The following is a 7,843-nucleotide window of genomic DNA, read 5'->3' as shown; positions in this document are numbered from 1 at the left end:
GGGAGGGGTTCCCAGTTGCGCTCTCGGGGGTTGCAACTGCGGCTGGGAACGCCCATTTCGTCCGCTCCTGGGTCCCCAAGGATCGCCATCCCGTGGGTGCAGCGGAGGGCTGCAGACCACAGGTAAGGGAACTGGGACTGCGTGGAGCAGGGAACCAAGTATTCCGCCGTCTGTTGACACATTCTCGGAGCTCCCCAACCTGGCGGTCGCAGAAAGGCCTTGCCTTTGGGGTCAAGGCCTTTACCGCTCCACCCCTCTGCTGAAAAATCTCAGAGTCTGCGCGGTTTTTCCAAGCAGCCTAGTGTCCGCTGGAAGTCCAAGGGACAGAACACTGAACTCTGGCCGGCTGGCCCAGCCCTCTTCTGGCACTTTGTAAGCCAGCGGGCCCTTGAGCACCTGCTGGGATGGGAAAGGGAAGGGTCCATGGATTGCACCCTAGAAACTTAGTAGGGTGCATGGATTTCAAACCCTGGTGGCCGCCCAGGCAGCAAAGAAGTGGGGAGGGCACCTTGCTGCCCTTTCATGGCAGAATCTGTGGTTGTCCAGCTGCGTGGGCCTTTTCATGAGGACCCTGTGCAATAAAAGTTTGGTGTTTTGGAACTGAATAATTAGAACGTGTAAAAGCTTTAAATTATGTGGTGGTGTAATTAAAAAACAAAACAAAACCAAGCTCCAAGTGTTTTGCAAATGGAGGTTTAAATATTGAAGGACTGTATTCCTTGCACTGTGGCATTCTATCAAGAAGTGTGCAGGATTTTTTTTTTTAAGAAAAGTGTTCGAAGTGAGGGAAACAGGAAACCCAGAGGTGCCCCTGTATTTTGGGGAAGGCCTTAGGAGGTCACTTGGAAATGCTGCTGGCTGTGCGGGAGGGGGGCAGATGGGCTGTGCAGGCTTGTCCTTTGCATGGATGTTCTTGTGTGTGGAAACCCAGCTCGGAGCCATCTCCTGATGTGTAAGAATTTCGCAGACAAACCTTGAGCTAAGCAATGCATTTTTTCCTAAGAAAATGTTTGTCTTAAGCGATGTAAATATCCTGTGTATTTCCGCTAGACTCTGGCTTCAGGTCGGTTCCCCCAAAAGGCTCAGAAGCGATTTGAACAAAACAGCATGTTTTCCTCCTAGCTTGTTCTCCTTATCTATGTTAAGGAAATGATATATTTGCCTGCAATACTGCCTTTCTTCAAGATTCATGTCAATCAAGTTTTGGCCCGGGATGACTCACCTGCTGCCAATATTATCTCAATGCATGTCGTGGGGGAGGGGCCTGGTGCCATTCCCTGAAACAGTTCCTTTCTTTCCTTAGCTGACTGCTAGTGCCTGTAGAATATCTGGCTAAAGACCAGCAGGGGGTACTCTTACTACCCCCCCCCCACCCCGCCTCGAGTCTAAGTCAGCAGCTTTCTCTATCTCTTTAATACTTTAATAACACTTGATGACACAAAAGCTCTGAGCGATCAAATCATATCAAATCTTCATTTCAGATTGAAGATGCATTCCATGGTATTGCCATCTTAAGTCTTTCCATCGTTATGGAATATCTGTCCATGTATTCAGGATAGTTTTCAGCCAGGGTGTATAATTTCCAGTGTGCCAGTCTTGTCATCCTCGTTACATCCATGGCAAAGTGTTTTATTCATGTTGATATTATTGAAAGGGAATTTTTTAAAATTCCTTTTCAGATTATTATCTGCTAATGTATACAGATAAAACTGTGTAATCATTCATTTTTATCAGTTTGGACAGCTTGATAGTTGTCTTTAATTTCTTTACTTTCTGACACTTTAAGATTATCCTGGGACACATATGTAATGCCTCACCCCTAAATTCAGACATGTGTTCAAAGAACTTCTGTCCTTTTATTTATTTATTTATTTATTTATTCTTTAACATTGAAATCGTTTTGACTATGCTGGGTGTTTGTTGCTAGATGGAAGTAGCTAGGACCTCTGGACTGCAGTCTTTCATCTCTTGCTGACCTCTTGTTGACCTCTGCAGAATCCTGGTAGGTGGGAGCTTGTTAGTTCCTTGTTCCTTATCAGAACCTCCTGTGGTAAGTGTTTTTCTCTTCTCTGTTGCCTGGTAAGGGTGGGTGGTCATGGGCATCCCAAAGTTGGCTAGAAGTCAATTATTTAGGCAGGCTTGTGCACAGATATGGGAGAAGGCAATGGCACCCCACTCCTGGAAAATCCCAAGGATGGAGGAGCCTGGTAGGCTGCAGTCCATGGGGTGGCTAAGAGTCGGACACCACTGAGTGACTTCGTTTTCACTTTTCACTTTCATGCATAGGAGGAGGAAATGGCAACCCACTCCAGTGTTCTTGCCTAGAGAACCCCAGAGACTGCGGGGCCTGGTGGGCTGCCATCTATGGCGTGGCACAGGGTCGGCCTCAACTGAACCACTTAGCAGCTGCAGCAGCAGCAGCAGCAGTGCATAGATATCAAAGGGGATGAGAACAGTCAGGTAGGATCACATATGTCATCGTGAAACAATACTTCTCCTCTTAGCCAAAGCTAACGAAAGATTTCTGTTCTAGGTCAACCTAGAAGAGATCACTTAAGAGGTAAAGAAACTTAAACTCCATTAGCAAAGGCAGTTCAACATCTCAAGAAAACTTGTGCTAGGCACAAAACTCTTTTCTGGGGGCCTACTTTCCCTACAACCTCCTTATCCCATTCTGTACCCATTCCTTTGCTTCTCCCGTCCTGAAAATGCCACCTGTAAGACAGAACTACTTCGTTTTCCTTCTTAAAGTGTGATTGCATTCCATACATTCTTGTAATAACAAGTCATACATTTCCCTTCAGCAACCAAGAACTGACTCTTATATTGGCATTTGATAGATTGGTGAGCATACCTATCAGTGATAATAGCGCCCACCCCGCTTCCTGCAAGAACAGAACAGAACAAAACAAAACAAAAAAATTGCTTTCTTACATTTAATATGTTCGGATGGTGCCAGTCACTATTCATGCAGAGTCAAAAATCTCTTTTGTTTCTGTGTAAAAGGGAGGTCCTTTCAAGTCGTGAATGTTTCAGAAGTTTCATTTATTTGGAAGTGACCTAGCTATTCAATACACTGTCGTCACTTAGTTTAGCACCAGGATAGAAACTCAGGTAACCAAAACACCTGGAGGAACGATTGTAAGTTCAGTTCAGTTCAGTTGCTCAGTCGAGTCTGACTCTTTGTGACCCCGTGGCCTGCAGGACGCCAGGCTTCCGTGTCCATCACCAACTCCAGGGGCTTGCTCAAACTCATGTCCATCGAGTCAGTGATGCCATCCAACCATCTTATCCTCTGTCATCCCCTTCTCCTCTGCCTTCAATCAAGACTATGAGAGGCAGATATTTTAGAGTATAATTATTGTTAAGAGTTTATCTAAAAGCTCATATCACATTTACATATTTTACATTGGTTGTTGCTGTTTCCAGGTACTTTCTTGCTGACAAGCTTGTGACACATATAACAATAGAGCAATTTTTACCTCAAAAGAAACCTAGGCACTATGTACATGTTGTGCTTAATGTTGTTGACTCTTAGACATGTCTATAGTGGAGGAGCAAAACCAAAAATACTAGATATTTAATATTGACTAGTTCCCAGTTCACGGGACTCTGACATTCATTTAGGTCAATGTTTTCTTGTATTTCCAGCAGTTTGATTTGGAAGGGCTGCCTTGTCTTGAGACCATTGAAATCAGAACTCAGAACTTGAGCAATATTATCAAAAAACACAAGGCTCACACTGACACATACCTTAATCCAGACAGACAGACAAGACATCTTCCAGGTTTCCGCCTGAGATTTAAAATATTTCTTTGAGCCGTTTTCCTGGGAAGTGGGGGGGGGGGAGTGGGGGTGGCAGCGAGGCAGGCTTGGGTAACAAGCTAATTGTTGGTCATTGCATATGCAAAGAACCAGCTTTCCGGGTTCCAAGGAAAAAAGCTTCCTTGGTACCCAATTTTGTTTGGATCTATAGACTCTCATGGCCCTCCTAGGTCAGGACATCTTTCCTTTCTGTAGTCCTCGTTTGAACCCTAAATCATAGACAGCTTGGATTGTCTCTGTGGGGTGGATGTATTGTCCTCGTGTTTGACCTGGCGGCAGTAGCGAGGTCCGAGAGCCTCTCCTGGAACCGGGCGTGGGGACAGGGCTCACCGGGAGCCCCTGGTGGAAGTGGGCAATGCGCCGGGAGCGCGCCAGGGGCGGGGCGATCCCAGGCGGCGCGGGTCGGGGTTCTGGTCGGGAGGGGGTGGGGGGTGGTAACAGTTGTGCTCTCGGGGGTCCCCACTGCAGCTGGAAACGCGCTGGGAGTGCGGCAGGGGCGGGGTAAACCTGGGCTGCGCGGGTCGAGATTTAGATGGCTGTGGGTGGGGGTTCGGTCCCAGTTGTGCTCTCCGGGGTCGCCACTGCGGCTAGGAACGCCCATTTCCTATGCTAATGTGTCCCCAAGGATCCACATCTAGTGGGTGCAGCGGAGGGCTGCGGGCCACAGGTCAGAGAACTGGGACTGCTTGGAGCAGGGAACCACGTATTCCGCCCTCTGTTGGCACATTCTCGGAGCTCCCCAACCTGGCGGTTGCAGAAAGGCCTTGCCCTTGGTGTCAAGGCCTTTACCGATCCACCCCTTTGCTGAAAAATCTCAGTCTGCACGGTTTTCCCAAGCAGCCTAGTGTCCCCTGGAACTCCAAGGGACAGAACCCTGAACTCTGGCCGGCTGGCCCAGCCCTGCTTCTGGCACTTTGTAGGCCAGCGGGCCCTGGAACACCTGCTAGGATGAGAAAGGGAAGGGTCCGCGAATTGCACCCTAGAAAGTTAGTAGGGTGCATGGATTTCAAACCCTGGTGGCCGCCCAGGCAGCAAAGAAGTGGGGAGGGCACCTTGCTGCCCTTTCATGGCAGAATCTGTGGCTGTCCTGATGCGTGGGCCTTTTCATGGGGACCTTGTGCAATAAAAGTTTGGTGTTTTGGTACTGAATAATTAGAACGTGTAAAAGCTTTAAATTATGTGGTGGTGTAATTAAAAAACAAAACAAAACAAAACCAAGCCCCAAGTGTTTGGCACAGGGAGGTTTAAGTATTGAAGGCCTGTTTTCCTTGCACTGTGGCATTCTATCAAGAAGTGTGCAGGATTTTTTTTTTTTAAGAAAAGTGTTCGAAGAGCTTGAAACAGGAAACCCAGAGGTGCCCCTGTATTTTGGGGAAGGCCTTAGGAGGTCACTTGGAAATGCTGCTAGCTGTGGGGGAGGGGTCAGATGGGCTGTGCAGGCTTGTCCTTTGCATTCATGTTCTTGTGTGTAGAAACCCAGCTCGGAGCCATCTACTGATGTGTAAGAATTTCGCAGACAAACCTTGAGCTAAGCAATGCATTTGTTCCTGAGGAAATGTTTGTCTTAAGCGATGTAAATATCCTATGTATATCTGCTGGACTCTGGCTTCAGGTCGGTTCCCCCAATAGGCTCAGAAGCGACTTGAACAAAACAGTATGTTTTCCTCGTACCTTGTTCTCCTAATCTATGTTAAGGAAATGATATATTTGCCTGGAATACTGCCTTTCTTCAAGATTCATGTCAATCAGTTTTTGGCCCAGGATGACTCACCTGCTGCCAATGTGACCTCAAGGCATGTCGTGGGGGAGGGGCCTGGTGCCATTCCCTGAGACAGTGCCTTTCTTTCCTTAGCTGACTGCTAGTGCCTGTAGAATATCTGGCTAGAGACCAGCAGGGCGTACACCCCACAAGTCTAAGTCAGCAGCTTTCTCTATCTCATTTATACTTTAATAACAATTGATGACACAAAAGCTCTGAGCGAACAAATCATATCAAATCTTCATTTCAGATTGAAGATGCATTCCATGGTATTGCCATCTTAAGTCTTTCCATTGTTATGGAATATCTGTCCATGTATTCAGGATAGTTTTCAGCCAGGGTGTATAATTTCCAGTGTGCCAGTCTTGTCATCCTCGTTACATCCATGGCAAAGTGTTGTATTCATGTTGACATTATTGAAAGGGAATTTTTTTAAATTCCTTTTCAGATTATTATCTGCTAATATATACAGAAAAAACTGTGTAATCTTTCGTTTTTATCAGTTCGGACAGCTTGATAGTTGTCTTTAAATTCTTTCCTTTCTCATACTTTAAGATTTTCCGGGCACCGTACATGTACTGCCTCACCCCTAATCTCAGTCATGTGTTCAAAGGACTTCTGTCCTTTATTTGTTTACTTATTTTTTGCAACATTGAATTCGTTTTGACTATGCTGGGTCTCTGCTGCAAGATGGAAGTTGCTAGGACCTCTGGACTGCAGTCTTCCATCTCTTACTGACCTCTTGTTGACCTCTGCAGAATCCTGGTTGGCGGGAGCTTGTTAGTTCCTTGTTCCTTACCAGGACCTCCTGTGGTAAGTGTTTTTGTGTTCTCTGTTGCCTGGTAAGGGTGGATGGTCATTGGCATCCCAAAGCTAGCTAGAAGTCAATTATTTAGGCAGGCTTGTGCATAGATATGGGAGAAGGCAATGGCACCCCACTCCAGTACTCTTGCGTGGAAAATCCCATGGATGGAGGAGCCTGGTAGGCTGCAGTCCATGGGGTGGTTAAGAGTCGGACACCACTGAGCGACTTCACGTTCACTTTTCACTTTCATGCATGGGAGGAGGAAATGGCAACCCACTCCAGTGTTCTTGCCTAGAGAACCCCAGGGACTGCGGGGCCTGGTGGGCTGCCGTCTATGGGGTCGCACAGAGTCGGACACGACTGAAACGACTTAGCAGCAGCGGCGGCGGCAGCAGCAGCAGAAGCAAGGCATCGATATCAAAAGGGCTGCAAACAGTCAGGAAGGATCACATATGTCACCGTGAAACACTACTTCTCCACTTAGCCAAAGCTAACCAAAGATTTCTGTTCTAGGTCAACCTAGAAGAGATCACTTAAGAGGTAAAGAAACTTAAACTCCATTAGCAAAGGCAGTTCGACATCTCAAGAAAACTTGTGCTAGGCACAGAACTCTTTTCTGGGGGTCCACTTTCCCTACAACCTCCTTATCCCATTCTGTACCCATTCCTTTGCTTCTCCCATCCTGAAACTGCCACCTGTAAGACAGAACTACTTCGTTTTCCTTCCTCAAGTGCCATTGCATTCCACATACTTTCTTGATATAACAAGTCATACATTTCCCTTCAGCAACCAAGAACTGACTTTTATATTGGCATTGGCTATAGCCCGCCCCCCTCCCCCCACCCCCAAGAACAGAACAAAACAAAACAAAACAATTGCTTTCTTACATTTAACATGTCAGGATGGTGCCAGACACTATTCATGGAGAGTCAAAAATCTCTTTTGTTTCTGTGTAAAAGGGAGGTCCTTTCAAGTCGTGAATGTTTCAGAACTTTCATTTATTTGGAAATGACCTAGCTATTCAATACACTGTCGTCACAAGGATAGAAACTCGGGTAACCAAAACACCTGGAGAAACGTTTGTTAGTTCAGTTCAGTTCAGTTGCTCAGTCGTGTCTGACTCTTTGGGACCCCGTGGCCTGAAGGACGCCAGGCTTCCGTGTCTGTCACCAGCTCCAGGGGCTTGCTCAAACTCATGTCCATCGAGTCAGTGATGCCATCCAACCATCGTACCCTTGTCATCCCCTTCTCCTCTGCCTTCAATCAAGACTATGAGAGGCAGATATTTTAGAGTATAATTATTGTAAAGAGTTTGTCTAAAAGCTCATATCACATTTACATTTTTTACTTTTGTTGTTGTCGTTTCCAGGTAGTTTCTTGCTGACAAGCTTGTGACAGATATAACAATAGAGCAATTTTTACCTCAAAAGAAACCTAGGCACTATGAACATGTT

This window comes from Bubalus kerabau, unplaced genomic scaffold, assembly GCF_029407905.1.
Source record: "Bubalus kerabau isolate K-KA32 ecotype Philippines breed swamp buffalo unplaced genomic scaffold, PCC_UOA_SB_1v2 scaffold_26, whole genome shotgun sequence".
NCBI lineage: Eukaryota > Metazoa > Chordata > Mammalia > Artiodactyla > Bovidae > Bubalus > Bubalus kerabau.
This window is presented reverse-complemented; position numbering follows the sequence as displayed.